We start from the raw sequence: 18,241 nt of genomic DNA on the forward strand, positions 1-18,241 counted from the left end.
TAAACATACAACCCAATGGAAAGGGAAAGTCCAGGAAAGGATCCTGAGCCTTCATTTTTAGCGAAACATCTTTGGGCCACATAGGTGCCTGATGACTGTGTCATAGATGTCATTCCACACACTGACCCCCATCCATGGAATGTCAGGAAAACAGAAATCAGGCCTGCGGTTCATGCTGGAAGAGCTGAACCCGCTGCTGCTGTTATTAATCAGAGAATTGGCAGCGGCATTCAGAGATTCCCAAGCCACAGTCTGCTGACTGGCAGCCATTCATCGCCTTAGCCACACATGGTGTGTCACAGCAAGAGCCTCCTAAAATAAGCTGGAGTTTGTAGTCAGCACATCTCACCCCGCAGGGCCTCCCCCACCCTCCTTCAGTTTCTCAACTGTGAAATTGCAGGCATTCCACAACAGGGGAGCTACAGATGGCTGGAAACCCAAGCTGCCTGGGCACCTAGAATTTGAGACTTGAACCACCACTGCCTGGCAGCAACTGAGTATGACCCTTCAGCCACTCTGAGGGACTGCCTTGAGCATGTGCCTCACAGCCCTCAGGTTCCAGGTTGGAAACATGGCCAAGGTCAGTGATGGCTGGCTGGAAAGACATGGCAGGGTCTGGAGAGGTATTGGGATACCATGCCGAGAGCTCACAAAACCCCAAGATCACACAGCCCCTGAGAACACACACAGCCCTGGGCTTCCTTCTTCTGGCACCCAAGGGACAATGTGCAGAGATGAAGGTTATAACATGGAAACACCGGGGTATAGTCTAGTTTGGAAGACCCAATCCTCATCTTAGAGTAGAGCTTGGGGGAGGGAGAATCTGGGGTCAAAAATGATACACAAAATGCTGTAAATGAGCAAAGATTTGAAGATAGAGCAATTGTTGACATGAGCACATCCTGGATTGGGCCATGGGATTAATTCAATATAGGGCGTTAATGGCAGATGCTGTTGACTGAGCCCTGTTACGTACTTTCTATCGTGCACTTTCTCCAAGTCTCACAGTATGACCCAACATAATAAAGTATGAACTTTATTTCATAATAAAGTATGAACTTTATTTCTTATTTTTCTAGAATGAACATGAACTAAGGCTTGAAGATAATAAATAACTTTCCCAAGATCAAGCAGCTGTCAGGAGGCAGAGGGGGACCTAGAACCCAGGCTCTGAAGCCTGAGGGCCCCTGCAGTCCCTACCTGTGGGCCTACCTGTAGGAAGAGTACCAGAAGGGCACACACCTGAGACTCTGGGTGGCCCTACCCATGAGGAGTCACATGGCCCTGCCCAGGGACCAGCAAGTGACCTTGGCAGAGCCTGAAACACCTGCTGCACCCAGCTCTATGCAAACCAGACAAAGAGACGCCTGGAAAGAGGCCCAAAATAGAAGGCATGTGCAAATGTCACCTCCACAGGTTCAAATGTGCATAGTTAATCTATTTATTGAATCATAAGATTGTGTAGTGAATGGCCCCTGAAGAAAGGCCTGGCCCCAGACAGACCTAGGTTCAAGCCCTGGCTCCCCCAAGACGGCCCCTCAGGGTTTTACCAACCAGGGTGTTCACCTGACCTTCAACTTCCCAGCAGTAAATGGGGGGAGGGGTAGATGTTCCCTGAAGGCTGACCTGGGAAGAAAATGACAGTGCACACCACTGAGCATCTTTATAGCTCAGAGTAAACACCAGCTTAATTTGGTTTCAGTCCAGGGTGCTCTGTTGCTAGGAAAACTCAACAACAGACGACCTGGTAAATGGGTTCTTCCTCCCAGTCCAGTATGAGGTGGAAAAGAGGAGAGAACATTGAGAAGTGATTTCTGGTCTATAAGAACCTCAGAGACTCCACACTGGATGCTTGTTGGACTAGTCAGTTCCCTGGACCAGAAAGGCAACCAGAGCACAGACCCACTGGGCCACACAGCCGTAGGAACCAGTCTGCTCACTACAGGAACAGATTTCATGCTGCTGAGATTTTGCGTTTATGACTTCCATAAATTCATAAATATGACTTCTCCCTAACACCGAATTAACTAGCACGATGTTTTGTTGATTTTTTCTTAAAGGAACTCAAGAATAAGTTGTAAAAATTTCTTCTAATTTAAAATGGGATGCAGCCAAAAAATGCCTGTTAATCATTCTGAGGTAGGATCAGTTGGCTAATCACTTACTAAGAATAGTGCATAAATAAGGACCTATAAAATGTAAAAAGCAGGATATTCTCTTGGCTGGGAGGTCATGAATAATCCTATGTATTTTCTAGCAGTAGAAACCTTAAAATGATAATAGTAAAATGACCATTTCCATCCACTGGCTACGTATTAGATCCATGCCAAACACAGTTGAGCCTTTAGGAAAAACTGGGTTTCATCCATCTGACAGCCCAGGCGGAATATTGGAGTCTTCCCAGAGGCAGGCAGCCATTGGACAGAGTGGAGCCATGGAGCCCCATGCAGGGACAAAGACCACACTGGGCTTTCATAAACTTCTTACTCCACACATAGATAACTTTCAACATCAGAAAATGGCCAACAAATGTTAAATCTTCAGGACAAGAAAATGAAGCAAAGTGATTCAATCCCAAGACTGGACCTGCCCATGCCTCTGAATCACTTTGTAGGAGCACAGATCTTCCTAAAGGGAGGGACTTCCAAGAGGCCATCCCAGAGCTTCACAGACACAGACCTGCACCCTAAAGTCTCAGGGGGAAGGACAAAGAAGGGGCCCAAGCATTTATTATTCCCGTCCCATTCTCTGTAAAGGGCTACTGCTTTGCAAAGGAAGGACCTGAACTTCTCTTTTGGACAAAGGAAACACTTAAGTTCATACTTCGAGATAGAGTCCCAATTCGTCATTACTCTGTGTATGTTGCTGACATGACATTTAGAATGTCTGAGCCTCTGGTTCTTCACTGATAAAAATGGAATAATTATTTCTATCTTTCAGTGATGTTGTAAGAACTAAAGAATATGTATCTACAAAGTTTCCAGCTCATAGGACCCTAAGAAGGGTACCCCTAATTACAACTGGACATTCTTCCCACAGTGGACAAGGCTCTGTCCTTTCCCGGGACTCATGCCCTCACAGCCAGCCCTGCTGCTCCCAGACCACTGAGGCACAAACCTGCCTCAGAGCCTGTGCTCTCCCCACTTGCCACTCTCTGCCTCCAGGGCTCCTCCACATGCTCAGCATGCCCTTCCCTGCCATCCTCTCTTCCTGGGATTTTACCTGCGACACAAATCTTCACCCACTCTTAACGCACGTATCCTGCATATTGTGTGCTGTCCTTCTCACTCACAGGTTTGAACAGAGGCTCCCTTAGGCAGGGTTTCCTTTGTTTTGCTCCCTCTGGGATTCAGCATGAGAGAACAGCCCTGGCGCCCAGTGGACATTGAGTAATTGAGAAACTAAATGTTCCGGCTTGTTCTCACATGACAAAACCTAGGAAGGTGTTTTGGAAATGAACTCAGCTGCCTTTGCAGGCAAATAATAATAATAATAATAATAATAACAACAACAACAACAACAACAACAACAACAAAACCCTCCAAACATACAATAGTAAGAGTCTGAAGGTAGAGGTTCCCTCAGCCCTTGGTCACCTGCAGCCCCAGGTCCTGCTCTCTCTGGGCCTCCAAACACCCACTTCTAGGCAGCAAAGCCAGTCTGGCCGTCCTTGGGAGTCTGGATGGGGACTGGCCGTGGTTCCTCACTCACCTGGCTGGTCTTCAAATGACCCAGAACAAAAGTGGAAAAGTACAAAGTTCCAAAATTTTAAAGAAAACAAAAAAGTTGTGCGCCGGTGGAGTAGGAAGCAGGATGCAGAGATCCCAGGGATGCGTGAATGCTATCTGACCAGTGTGCTCACAACCGAGGCATGAAGGTAAACAAGCTGGAGTCCTGGCAAACAGCAGGTACACAACCGAAGGTCACACACAGTTTGCCATTTCCAGCCCCCTGCCACCTCTGAGGTGGCCATTCCTTGTACAGACCTACACATGTCCAAGAGCCAGGACCGGGGACATGTTTCTCATCTCATCTACAAATGTCCATCTTCCTGCTTGAGTTTAGGGCTGCCATGCTGTGGGCCCCTCATCTAAATATTCTGGCTGTTGTTTTGCTTTCTAAGACCAGATGCAAAAACTACAGATAAGGGCAATACAAAGAGAACAGAAAGGAAATGTAACTGGGGGAGTGAGGGCAGGGTCCTCGCATGGCTGACTACATCCCTCCACGAAAATCTAACAGGAGTCCAGACCCCACTGCTAGAAGCCTCTTGACATCCTGGTTAATCACAGAAGGACACCTGTCTTTCCCCCATGGCAGAGGGCTCCTCAAAACATAGCTCTAGTATGGAAAAGTGACACAGAAAGTCATTTGCTATATCAAGACCAAAAAAATGAAGCGGTCAATCAAATATACCCACCTGTGTCCCTGGGCTGGGGTTCCTACCTCATGGCTTTAAGAGACAGGGACAGTGAGCCCTACCCTTCCCCACTGTACCCCTTGGGTGAGGGTAGTGCTTTGAGGTTCCCCTCTGCCTCTGCACACTAGAGTGCCACCTAAGCTGTCAGGGCTAGGTGGGAAGTTCCAGGGTATAAAGTCACTCATCTGAGCCTTGTGTCTTTTCCTATCAGTCATCCCTCAGTATTGGTGAGGAGTGGTGCCCAGATCCTTAGACACTCAAGTACCTTATGCACATGGCTTAGTATTTATATACAGTCTACGCATATCTCCCCATTGCTGGTAAATCATTTCTACAATGCTTATAGTACCTAATACAATATAAACACTAAGAAAATGCTTGTTAAACTCTACTGTTAATGGGCACGGTACAGCACACCTGTAATCCCAGTGGCTTGGGAGGCTGAGGCAGGAAGTTCAAAGCCAGACTCAGCAAAAGCAAGGCACTAAGCAATTCACTGAGAAAAAAAGGGGGGGGGGGGCTCCGGATGTGGCTCAATGGTCAAGTGCCCCTGAATTCAATCCCCAGTATACTCCCCACCAAAAAAAAATCTACTTTTTAAGGAGTAATGACAAGAAAACGGGTCTGTATATATTCAATTCAGATGTAATTTAGTTTTAGAATACTTTTGTTTTTTTCAGTGCTGGAGATTGAACCCAGGGCCTTGTGCATTCAAGGTAAGCACTCTACCAACGGAGCTAAAACCGTATCCCCCTATTTTTAGAATATTTTGATCCTCAGGTGGTTGAACCTGAGGACAGGGGAGCCAGCCATATTTAAAGTCAGGTTGTAAATTGTTGCTGTGGCTCAAGGGGAATATGGGCCAGTCAGAGCCCACTCTCGTGCAGGAGATGGAGAACCTGCTCCGAGAGCCAGGGAAGGGGCTTGTCTAAGAACCTACAGACAGAAGCAGATAAGAACCCTAACATGCCCCTGTTCTGGGTAAACCCTCCCATTCAGTGCCCCCTCTCCCTGTGTGCTGCTGCCACTCTAAACCAACCAGGACAAGGGCCTCCATCTCAAAGGTGGCTCATATACTGCCTGATAATAATTCCCCTGCAGCTAGGATCTTGTTAAAAATCAAACAAACATACATTTGGCACTGAAAGACCTTCATGGCACACCAGTGAGATTTAAACTGTGGAAAAGAACCAGGAGGAAGGAAAAGCAGCAAGGACATCTTGTCTTATTAGAGAACAACTCTTGAAGCCACAGAGGTTCCCACCAGCTCTGCCTGTGGGACACCACTCCCCACCCACCCTCCCTGAAAAAAGTGGCTTTCTGTAAGGGTAGGTGGTACTCACACAATATTTCAAAAGTAACCAAAAAATAGCAAAAGATGAAAACATCTCTTCCTCTCCTGGCTGGAGACAGACTCATTGGCATCCATTCACAGGTGTGTTGAGAATCAGCTATCCAAAGAGAGGGCTGCACCCACACCCCATGGGAACAGACTATTTCTCTAGAAGTGGCTATCGACGGTCCCGTCTCCAGGTTGCCTTCAAATGACTCATTCAGGGCCACCTAGCTGAGTCAACTCAACACAGTCAAACAGTGTGATAAGCAGAGGCAGCCACAGGTTCCCACAGCAAGACCCTAACAGCCACAGCCTTCCTAGGAAGAGCACTGAGGAGGAAGGGGCGACTTCACTCTTAAGAACCATCAGCAGCCGGTGGGGGCTGTGGCTCAGCAGTAGTGCACTTGCCTGGCATGGGTGAGGCACTGGGTTCATTTTTCAGCATCGCATATAAATAAATAAAATAAAGGTTTACCAACAACTGAAAAAATAAAAAAGGACCATCAGCAGACAGCCTCATGGATGGTCTCCAAAGACTCCACCTAGTGAGGGCAGCCAAGCTCAAAGGCTCCAACTGTGGGACACGTGAGGGTGACATTCTGGGGAGGAAGGGTTGGGTTGCGGATAGGCACGATCAAAGAAGGCTGCAGTGGGGTACAGGCAGGGATGGCTTGAGCCACGCAAGGCGCCTGTCTTGATTGAGGTGAGAGCAACAATGCAGAATGGCTGTCAAATTTAGGCAACTGTCACAAAAGAGAATGAACACACAACATACCTCAATGATAACAATCATCATGAGATCAAGACAGACACCAGGTTCCTAATGAGATGCCCCCCAACCCCCACCCCATGGCTCCCTCAGTACTCTCCCCCGCCCTTTTGCCCTTCCTCCTCCCTGTTTTCTCCTTCCTCCTTCTCCCATCTTCTTCTTCTTCCTACATTCCTGAGATGATAGAAACACTCTTCTTCTTGGGTTTGCTGACCTGGTCCCTGGTGCCTCTCTTATGGCAGAGTGTGTTACACATTTGCACTGGAGTGATTTTTGTGCACATCTTCATTTTCTTCTAGACTTTCTGGCATACTCTATCTAGACTTGAATTCCGGCTTGATCATAGCTGTGTGAACTAGGGTGTAATGCTCAACCTTTCTGTGCCTCATTCTCCTTGTCTGAAGACAAGTAACCTGGAGATAGCTCCTGGGACCACTGTGGGTTCAAGGAGACCGATGCCGAGGGCAGGGCATGCTTCAGCACTGCACTGAGCCCTTTCTCCCTGGTATGTTGGAGTGGAGAATTCCCAGAACTCATTTACGATTTATGTTGGTGTCTACTCTGGGCCCAGCGCTGGGGGAAGCAGAGTGCTCCATGCATGTACAAGTCATGAGTCCAAGTAGCTCAGTGGAAGAATTCCTTCCAAACATAAATCTATGTTCAGTTTGTTAGTAGAAGATGCATCTTTTTTCTCATTTATCAAAAAGCTCCATAAGTCATCATTTTACATGATGCAAATTGTCCCAGGCATCCATTTTTCTAACTGTCTACACACAGCATGGTTTTGTGGCTGAGCTGTTGGGCTCAAGCCCTTACCGCTGTAAACTATGTCCAAATTGTACACGTTTCTGAGACTTTCCTCAGCGACTGATAACACCATAGATAAAAGCACAGTTATAGGCTGGCAAGGCAGTCACTGAGTTCATAGTGCTTTCTGCCTACAGACCCATCTGTGGCTCACAGCAAGCCTAGAGAGGCTCTTCTGCTGACCCTGAGAAGCCATGGGGCTGGGAGGCAGAGAGACTGGCCCTGCTCCCTAGGGGGAGGCACAGGAGGCTCAGCAGATCCCATAGTGGACACCCTGGGATCCCATTGCTGTCATCTGACCTCATCTGAGTAGTTAGGGACTGTTTCTTCTGGACTTGCTGGATCAACTGACAGCTGAGCTGCAATACCTGCAAGGGACCTGCTAACTATATGACCTGTGGGTGTGAAACCGCAGGCTGTGGCAGATCCACAGGCAATGTCAGTGCTGGTGATACAGGTCCAGGTTTCAGTCCCTGGACATGGAAAAGTCCTTAACCAAGCCAAGATGGCTGAAAACTAAGCTAGGGCCCAGACTACAAACAGGGTTAAATTAGAAGGGAGTTACTTCTGGAGGTTAACGAGGCTTCTGGAATCCATGGCCGAGTGGGGAAATGTGAGTACCTCAGGTCATATCCCAAAGGTATCCACTCCCTCCAAGCCTGAGGGGGGCTGCAGGTACCAAAGACTTGCCCTTTACCATCAGAAGATGTTTGTGCCAAGTTGGTTCCCTTTTCACGGGTGTTTGGTGTTGCCTAGCTGATTTCACATGCATAAATTGCTCACACATGTAAAAAACTGCTCTTTTTCCACGTGAACATTTATAATTAGAGCATTTACAAACTCACACTGAAACAAGATTAGCTTTTCTTTTATTGTAATAGGATTCCGCCCCCCTGTGTTAACTAAAGATTTTCTGAGTTTGTACTGAATTATCTTTCACTCCAGATAAAGTCAAGAGCTAAGAAAGGATGCCCATGCTTGGGCCTTCAAGAATATTACCTTTAATCTACACAGTAAGAGACTCTATGGCTTCGATATATTATAGGGTGGGGTGAAATGTGTCCCTTTCCTCTAATCCTTTTTTAGTCATTAAGATGGTAATAAACTTCTGCTCTGTAGAAGGCAACCTCTATTTCTCTCCCTACCTTTTTTCTCTTCAGAAGTAATTCCCCTTTCAGACATCATCTTCTTGGTGCAGCAGCCCGACTGTCCTGAGCCCCTGTGAACTTCAAGGCAGGGAGGCCAGGACAGGGAGGATGCCTGCCGCTGAGGGCAGCAGCATACCAGGCCGAGATATCCAGAAGGGCACTAGAGACTCCCTCACTGGCCAGCACTTCTGGCCAGCACTTCTGAGCTCAGCGCTCATGCTTGCTAAAAGCCAGGCAGTCTGTAAATTCTTGAGAAATGTAGAGCAGCGGGGAAAAATAATGAAAGGAAAAATTGGAACAGGGCCCTCCACGCAGACACGCCCGTCCAGCCACAAGCAGCCTCCCAGGGAGGGAACGCGCCCCATGCCCCACTTCAGCCAGGAGTGGCTCAGGAGCCTGTGGATTCCAGGCACTCTGGTCTCCTGGGTGAGGCTTTGGAATGTGGCGATAAAGGAGGACTAGGGCTCTCGATGGGGCTATGACAGGCAGGTTCCAAAGAAGGCCCAGATGCCCCCAGCGGCACACACATCAGGGAGGGCCCAAGGAGGCTGTACAGGGCAGATCTCTCATATCCAACACCAGACAAGGGCTGACCATGGAGCTGGCACCTGTCCTGGCAGCTTCTGACTCCTCAGCCCAGCTCCCTGTGCACACTTTTAAATGGGAAACACTTTCTGACCTACCTGAGAGAAAAACAGGAGGTCCATTCAACCTTATGAAGGATTACCTGAGCCAGCCAGTTAGGGAGTCAACCAGAAAATCAAACATGCCACATCAGGCCACCACTGAACTCTCCCCAAAAAGAAGCAGGTAAGTTACACTATTCTAGATTGCAAATAAAGACATTCCTAGACTAGTCCTGAAGGGCATGCAGGGTTAATGCTTCTGTTCTGCTTATTATTACACTCCAGGATGCACCCCCATCTTCTCCGGTCAGCACCATCTCTTGGCAAACTGGCAAGTCTCAGAGAGCACGCGGCTCAGTTTCAGGCATCTAGAGCCTTGCAGAAGGCACACACACATGTGGGCGTGAGCACACACGTGCATACACACACACATACACACACACACACACACACACACACACACACACACAGAGGCTGCTTACCTTCCTCTAAACACCCTATGGCTCTGTCAGTCTGTGACTGTCAGCTGCAGTTTTCCTCCAGGAAAGCTCTGCAGCAGCATCCCGGAGTGGGGGTGCCCCGCCTCCCTCCCAGGGCCCCCCTGGCCTCCCACTTCAGCCAGTGTAGAAGGTAAAAAAATCTAGTTGGCTATGCAGGGACTTGGATTCTGCCAAAAAGACCAGTGCAATGTAAACACAAGGGTGGGGTTGGTGCAATCAGGTTTAGTGAAATTTGAACTGTGGAGGCGGAGGAGGCGGGGAAAAGGACTCCTCCAAAGAGTCCCTCAGACTTCTGCAATCACTCCAGAAACTTCTGAAGGGACATCCAGAGCCAGCACTAACCACTGTTTCAGCCTCTATTTAATTTCTCCAAAACGCCCAGTAGGAAAATATTTGCAAACATCCTCCATCTCCTGGGAGATGTTTCCATCTTTCACGCTCGATGTGGTGGAGACTGTGTTGTCAGTGTTAATTGCACACAGTGTATTTTTTGTGGTGTCTGTAGCAGATCCTTTTCATCTCAGGTCTCATGACGTTCAACTTAGGTGAGCCTCAGTCGATGGCTCACTCCTCATCTGGCTGAACTTCGGTCACAGCACCACCACACGCTCTTACTCTTTAAGTGAACACACTACTACACAAGCAAAGGCCACCCGGGATGCCTTCAGATTTCCACAGCACAATGAGAAACCCTATAAAAGTCACCACTCAATCAGCCCACAGGGGAGACAGGACACGCCTGGGCCGTAAGTGCAGGCAGAAGGTAACACTCACCTTCCATAAATCACGTGGTTAAACCGCCACAGAGGCACACATTTCTGACAAGACAAACTTGGCTCACCCTTGGGAGAAAGGATCTCTTTTATTATACGACATAATGCACTTCTTGTGCAAGAAGTTCTTTTAAATTTGGCATTCTGTAAAAGGTATTGACTAACCCACCTTCCTATCAAAGGAAGCAATTTATTGTCCCGTATCTACAAACATCACAGTCACCGCAATAAAGGCAGCGACCAACTTATCAGATCATATTTTCCCTTCAAAGAATACACATCAAAAGAAAAGAGATCAGGAACAGATATTTAAATAACCTGATGGTTAAGGACTGAAATGAATGTCTACACCTCTCCTGAGCATCTGAGGTCTTGCCAAGTTGGACCCGACTCTATGTCCAGCTATGACTGGGGAACCTAGCCTTCTACAGTCCACACATCTCCAATGCTGACCTTGCATCAAAAAAGTGTGCAATAAAAACAACTAAGGTATTAATAATGAGTAAAAGAACAAAAATAGCTTTACATTGACAAGTGACTTTTTTTTTTCATTTCTAACAGAAAGAAATTCCAGAATTAGTTATGTTTTCAGAAGGAATATTTCCTTTAATGTTGCTCTGGGTTGCATTTATTTAGGGTTTGAGGTTTGTCTTTGTGTGTGTGTGGGGGGGGGGGGGCCCGCGGGTAAATTTTCTTCATGTTGATAATAGCTTTATAAATGAGCTGCTATAAGTCTTCATGAATTATATGGCAGCTAGCACCACTTAGGCTTCAGATCTTGCTGTTTATGTTGCTGGTGGCCACTGAGCTGGCATGTCAAAATGCTCTCCTTTTCCATATGTTCCCCACCAGTGGGTTTTTGATTACATGGGGCCTGCTCAGACTGTTAGCATTAACTTCTCATGAAACAACACAGTCTTTGAGACCTTGTTAAAATTTGGCCAGAAGGCAGTTCTGTGGCTCAGAGAAGTTTTGAGAGACCCTAAACTTTTTAACCCTGAAAAGTTCCAATTTCTTATGCATGGGATAATATTTCTAATGAAGATATACTGAATTGAGTTTCCTAATAAGCTCCCAAATAAGCTGCCCACGTGGGGCTTGAAGAACATGTGGTATTATTTTGGATGGTAAAAGATGTGGAAATTTCAAAAAGTAGTAGAATTGGGCACTGTCATCTCAGTGACTCAGGAGACTGAGGCAAGAAGATCACAAATTCAAGGCTAGCTCAGCAACTCAGTGAGACCCTGTCTCAAAATTAAAAATCAAAAGGAGTAGAGACGTAGCTCGGTGGTAAAGAAAAAAAAAAAATTAAACAAAGTAGGAAAGCTCAAAGGTTTGAGAATAGCCTAAGGTCAACACACGTAAAACAATGTTTGAAGCAATATTAGTCATATTAACCCAAAAGTAGCAATAACCGAAATGCCCATCAGCAATAGATACATGAATAATCACAATTTGTTCCAACCACAAAAAGGAAGGAAGTACAACCTCTGTGAACCTTGAAATCTTAAACCAAGTTCAAGAAACGCATCACAAACCACCAGGCACTGCATTGATTCCATTTATAAGAAATGTCCAGAATAGGAAAACCCTTAGGCAAAGAAAGTAGATTAATGGTTGCCAGGGTCTGGGCAAGGGAGGAATAGGAAGTGACTGCTAATGGCACAGGGCTTCGTTCTGGGGTGATGGAAATGATCAGAAACTAGATACTGGTGACTTTGCACAACCTTGTAAATGTGCAAAATATCACTAAAATAATTTAAATGGTGAATTTATGTTACATGGATTTGATCTTAATAAAAAAGTAAATCACAAGGAAGATTATCCTAAGGCTAAGAGCCACATGGTAGCAAGGGCACATTTAGAAAACAATGATAATCAGTCTCAGGGGAGACATAGCCACAGCTCTAACTCTGAAGTAGACAGGGGATTTCTGCACAGAACCTAGGGCACACAACATCCAAAGAGGGAGAAGGCACTCTCAGTTGAGCACTGGCAACAGAACTGAGCTGGTGCTCAGATGTTGCAGGGGTGACCGATGTTGCAGTCAGATCACCTTTGTATGCAGGGTTCCAAGTGAAAAGAAAACTGCCCACTGTAAAGATCATTGTGTAGCTTCCTTAGACTGCATGCAGAGGGGTTGTGCAAGGACTCCTGGAAAGTCCTTCTTCAAGAGAATGGGGAAAAAAAAATAGAAGTGGTTTCTAAATTATTATATCTTCTGGGAGACAGTTCTGATTTTAACACACATTACTACTCACTTTGAAAACACTGAGGTCCTTCTGGTCTCCTGACTCTCCAATTTCCTCACTGTCCCTCTGCACGCTCCTCTCTGAACTTTTTCTCTACTGGCTCATCCTCCCAAGTTGACAACCCTCCTGACTGAGCCCCAGGATCCTGCTCTAATGTCAGGCCCACTCCCACCTACTTGGCCATACCCAGGTCTCCCAGGGGCCTTGGCACCCCCACAGCTGCCCTGCATTGGAATACATCTACCCAGAACTCAGTTCTCCCTGGAAACTTGTGTCTTCCCTCAGCCCTGGTGGTCAGCATTCCCCATTCCCACCTGTCCCCAGATCTACCAACAGCTTTGACCCAGGCTCACCATTATAAGCATTTCTATGGCTTCTCCAGAGAAAACCAACATCTGATTGGATTCCTGGCCTTAATCCTTCAGACTGCAGAGGACTTTCTTCAGTTTGACTTTAACATTTCTTATGACATATTCTTGACTTGCTACCGTACTTCAAAAGCCTTGAGCTCTTCTGACATGATAGCTGGCCTCTACCATCCCACAGGGCCACTAGAGCTCTGAGTGTTTCCAGCTTTTCTCCGTGTACACCTCAGCAAAGATAAGATCAGAACTGATGCATGTTTTACTTCAGCATCAAGTTCACACCAAGTGCAACACGGATCCACTGTGCTTCCTTCCATGACCCATCTATACCCATGGGGCATGGCTGCCTTCCTCTTCCAATGTGGCCACCATTAAAATCATAAGAAGCCCTAACTTGTCAGGTCTGAAGCATCCCTGGACATACCACACTATCTACCCAGCAATCCCAACTGTCATCAGAGAGATCATGGCCTGTAATTCCTTCCAGTTCTCCCTCCCCTTCTGTATCCACACTCCTGCACCAGACACCAAGTCCATCTGCCCTGATGCATCCATCTGACCAATCCCTGCCCATGCTAACCTGCATGTACTAGGGGGAGAAGCACAGTTGGTTGGCCAGGCCCATTCTAAGGATGTACCAAGTCATTTTTCTCCCTAGGGTGTGGTCAGGATTAACTATTAACACAAATCATGCTCAAAACTGAGGCTCATCACCAGCACCCAACAATTGTGAGCTCTGATGACAGCAGCCAGTAGCTACTGTCCTGTTCTGGCTTTGGCACAGAGCTATGAGCATCTATCCCATCCAGCGCTGTATCTATAGCACCCAGCATTCTCAATGCTCAGTGAGAAGGAAGGAGGGAGGAGGACCGTGCCCCAGGGGCCTGGAGAGACCACCCCCAAACAACCTCTGGTTTTCTCTCATGCATTCCCCAGAAGGTGGCCACTCTGACTTTGCTCCCCAAGGTGACCTGCCCAAGTCCTCTGACTTGTGATTAAAGAGAGAATGAGCAGGGCGTGGTGGTGCATGCCTGTAATCCCAGCAGCTAGGGAGGTTGAGACAGGAGGATCCTGAGTTGAAAGCCAGCCTCAGCAACAGCAAGGCACTAAGCAACTCAGTAAGACGCTGTCTCCAAATAAAATACAAGAGGGCTGTGGATGTGGCTCAGTGGTTAAGTGCCCCTGAGTTCAATTCTTGGTACCCCCCCCCAAAAAAAAATAGAGAAAGAGAGAGAGAGAAAGAGAGAGAGAGAGAGAGAGAGAGAATGACATTACACATGTACAACAATGAAGAATGGACCCCAATATTGAGAAAAGAAGATTTTCTCATAGCCTCTGGCCCCCCACTTAGTAAAGAAAATGACCTACATTGGCCATAACCTTTGCACATAACTCTTGGTGCTAACTCATTTTGCCTCATCTCAGTCAAGATCCCAACAGTATCTCACACTCAGTGTCCATTACTAGTCCAGTGGCTAAGGATGGATATTGAAATCTAAGCAAAGTCCCCATAGTCAACCCCAAATATTAATATTGCCCAAACCATTGGTTAACTGCATTGAAAATAAATCCCAGGTAATAATTAATTCACTGCTCATTGAATTTTTTTTAAAAAAAACTGTATTGAGTTTCAACAGTGTGATTTTCCACAAAATGTTACCTCCATGAATCCTGAATTTCAGTTTTCCATAAGGAAGTTCCCAAAACCAAGTATCACAGGGGACACCGTCTCTATGAAAATCTTGGTTATAGAAAGCTTCTTTCCACATACCAGGAGCCCCTGTCCCCTGGCTCCTGGTATGTGGCAGAAGCTTCCTACAAACAAGTGTCCACTCTATCTGGAGTCCAGCAAACAAGCAGGACATGCATGGGGTTTCTCAGGGGTTTCCCAGGATACCCTTCTCTATACTTGAGACCTACTTTCCCATCCCTCGCAACCAACAGCTTTTCCTATGCTTCTCGTCCATCACTGGGGTTCTCATCATTTAAATCTCAGCTCCCAAATCCAGCCAGAGCAACTGCTTGTCTCCATCACCAGGTGCTCACCCTCTTCTGTCCCTGACATCAGCATCCTCTCCCTGATAAGGCCTAATCACACCCCTCACCCCTGGAGTCCTAATTGGCTCATGAACACTCATGCCAGGCCTCATCCACCAAGAACAATATTCTAGAATACTGCATGACAGAGTAGCACACCAGAAGAGTCTGTAACTTTTCTCTGCCCAACATGCATCTTCCACCCAGTACAGTAGCCACAGGGAAAAAGGCCCACAGTGGACAGATATAGCTTTTATCCACACGGGGAACCAAAGTTGTTCCCCTTCATACAATAAACTAAGTAGGTCTAAAGATCCTTTGAAGTTCACTTCTCTTACATGATGCCACACACTGCCATTAAAATGACCCTGATCTTCAAGAAATAGCTGACTGCTTTACAAAAAGTGCTCTATAATCTGTGCTGAATAAATTAAATAATTCAAGTGAGGAACACACTCACTGTCTGCCTTACCCTGGGCCTTCTGCTCTCATGCCCTATTCTTCATGACATCTCAGAGAACATTAATGGAATGAAACTATCCTTGGACCTATGGGGAGTATGTAAGACTATATGGACCTGTGTATGTTTAACATCAGAGGTTTTGTGAAAACTTAAACACAATTTTTAACTTCCCATGGTTCCAGGAACAACCACATGGGGCAGTGGTTTCTAATTTTCAGCTAAACTTGATCTTCAAACAAGGCTTTATGTGCAGTCTGATGTGAAGATGGGGATAGTGGCTGGCTGGGGAGGGTTTCAGATGGGGAGAGAATAGGGCTGTTCCTTGAGCACCTACAGAAATAAGAGTTTGAAAGCTACTGACCCTCCAAAATATCATGAAGCCAAGAAAGTACCACCATAAATATCAGGAGAACCATTTCCTTAAAGGAACATGCATGTAGATGGCGTCTCCTTGGTCTAGACAGCCTGCATGGGCTGGAGTGGCAGGGCTGAGTGTGCGCCTCTGGGTATGGGATGCCTGTCCCTGAAGAGACAAAGGGTGCAAGTCAAAGAGATTATCCCACTGATCCTTTTTAATACAAACACTTCCCTTTGCCCTTAATGCAACTTCCCCTCCACTTAGGGGCCCTGACTCCTCTCTACTTTGCAGCACTTTCTAAAAAGAGGAGTATATGATACAGTTACATATGCATGATTTGAAAGGCCTGGTGGCTCACACCTGTAATCCCAGCATCTCCAGAGACAGAGGCAGATGGATCACAAGTTAAAAGCCAGCCTCAATAACTTGGGGAGGCCCTAAGCAATTTGGTAAGAACCTGTCTCAAAATAAAAAGGGCTGGGGATATGGATAAGCACTCCTGGATTCAATCCCCAATACCTAAATAAATAAATAGCCTTCACAGGCATTTTTTTAAGCCTGAAAAAGATAGTACTCGCCTGGCACGTGTGAGGCACTGGGTTCGATCCTCAGCACCACATAAAGATAAAATAAAGATATTGTGTCCACCTAAAAGCTAAAAAATAATAAAATATTTTTTAAAAAAGAAAAGACAGAAATAGCAAGCATGGAGTCTTCCATGCTTCCAGCCAAAGGTGGATATGAGGCTGCTCCAGGGTGTTGGGGGACACACCAGCTTATTAGGCACATGAGGAAAACAGGCCCCAATTTTCTATAATCCCAGCCCCTTCCTTTGTCATGCTTTAGGTTCCTTTTATCAAATATTTAGAGTTGGACTTGGCAAAATGAGAAATGTACTTGCAGACTCTGCAAAGGGGAAATGAAATTGCAACCTTGCCTCTTTCTGGAAATGAAGAGAGAGGCTCTCCCCACAGAAGACACAGACAGAATCTCAGCAGGTGCGGCATAGTGTCCTCATGTAGCCATCTCCTATCAATCCATGCCAGAACAGAGAGCGAGCACACTCAGAAGAGGGCCTTGGCTAACGGGCATCAGATAAAGCTTTAAAGAAGAGGGCAAACACAAACCCTCACACTACTAGGATTGTCACATGCAGTCTGCAGTTCAAATGGAATGTGATCAGGGACCCAGAGGCACAGAGCGGTGGGATCCACTTCCAAGTTCATATTTCAGCAAACCCACCAGCAGAAAAACTAAGCTGCTAGTTCCCCAGGGTGTATATTAGAGTCCAAAGATCTGCAGCTCTGGGGGAAGGAACGTAGGGCAGAAGTGTGAGTCACCGAGCATTGTTGGTTAAGTGGGTGCAGTCATCAAAGAGCGCTAGAGATACTGATCATAAATCCACAGAAGAAAGTGAGAGAAGAATAAAGATGCATGGCTTACTGGACTCAAAGACACAGACACCACAGTGATATAGACAAAGCACATACCTGCCAGTCCCTGCTACACACACAGGAAACACTATGCAGGGATCCTAGTTGGGGCACCTGAGAGGGTCCTGGGATGATGGGGTTTGTGCATGGGCTGGGGGCCAAGTGTCAAAGTAGCACCTCATTCACACAGGTGAAACTACATGACTCCAGGAGTCATCACTGGGGAATGCAACTAACTGAATGCAACCGGTACAGGATGACATATTTTTTCAGGATATTTTTCTTCCACTTAGGTTGGAAAAGTAACAGACCCTTAATAAAATGCCAGCTCAGAGCCTGGCACCACTCCTTTGTCCCAATATCAGATTCACTCCCTGACTGGTCCCGTCCATTTTAAAAAGTAACACTCCCAGGACTAGATTATGGTTCTCGATGTAAAGGCTGTATGGCACAGAAGGAGCCACAACCCTCACTCCTACCTGCCTGACCACATGATGCCTCATATCCCCGATCAGGTGATATTCAGCAGGACTCAGTGCTTGAGTCACTGGATAACTGCTAAAGGATCTTTCGTACTAAGAGGCCAGAGGCTTACATCCTTGATTTACCGTCAAAAGAGGAGAAGAAAGGAAGGGAGTTTTCTGAGACCCAGAGCTCCCATCTGGTCCTTCATCACTGGTCCTAGCCAAAGGTCCCTCATGAGGGCTGCTTTTCCTCTCATGCCTAAGCAAATAACACTTAGAAAAGGTTGGCTGGGGGTGTAAAAATTGTCAGAATCCAAATGGAATCACTTTTGAAAATCCTAACAAAAATAAATAAAGCTGGGAGGTTATGAACTCATGCATGATTCTGATAGCAAAGATGACAAAATAAATAAAAACTGCCAGCTACAACCTTATACAGAGGTCAGTACTATTTTCTACAAAAAGTCCTTTTTGTAAGAACATCTGCCCA

The 18,241-nt window shown here is 46.4% G+C and overlaps 1 protein-coding gene across 1 annotated transcript in view; it reads right to left on the reverse strand.

Annotated features, from left to right (window-relative positions):
* Tns3 (tensin 3) overlaps window positions 1–18,241 on the reverse strand; it is a 265,870-nt gene that overhangs the window by 79,286 nt on the left and 168,343 nt on the right. The gene's annotated exons all lie outside the window — the stretch shown is intronic.

This window comes from Callospermophilus lateralis, chromosome 1 (assembly GCF_048772815.1).
Source record: "Callospermophilus lateralis isolate mCalLat2 chromosome 1, mCalLat2.hap1, whole genome shotgun sequence".
NCBI lineage: Eukaryota > Metazoa > Chordata > Mammalia > Rodentia > Sciuridae > Callospermophilus > Callospermophilus lateralis.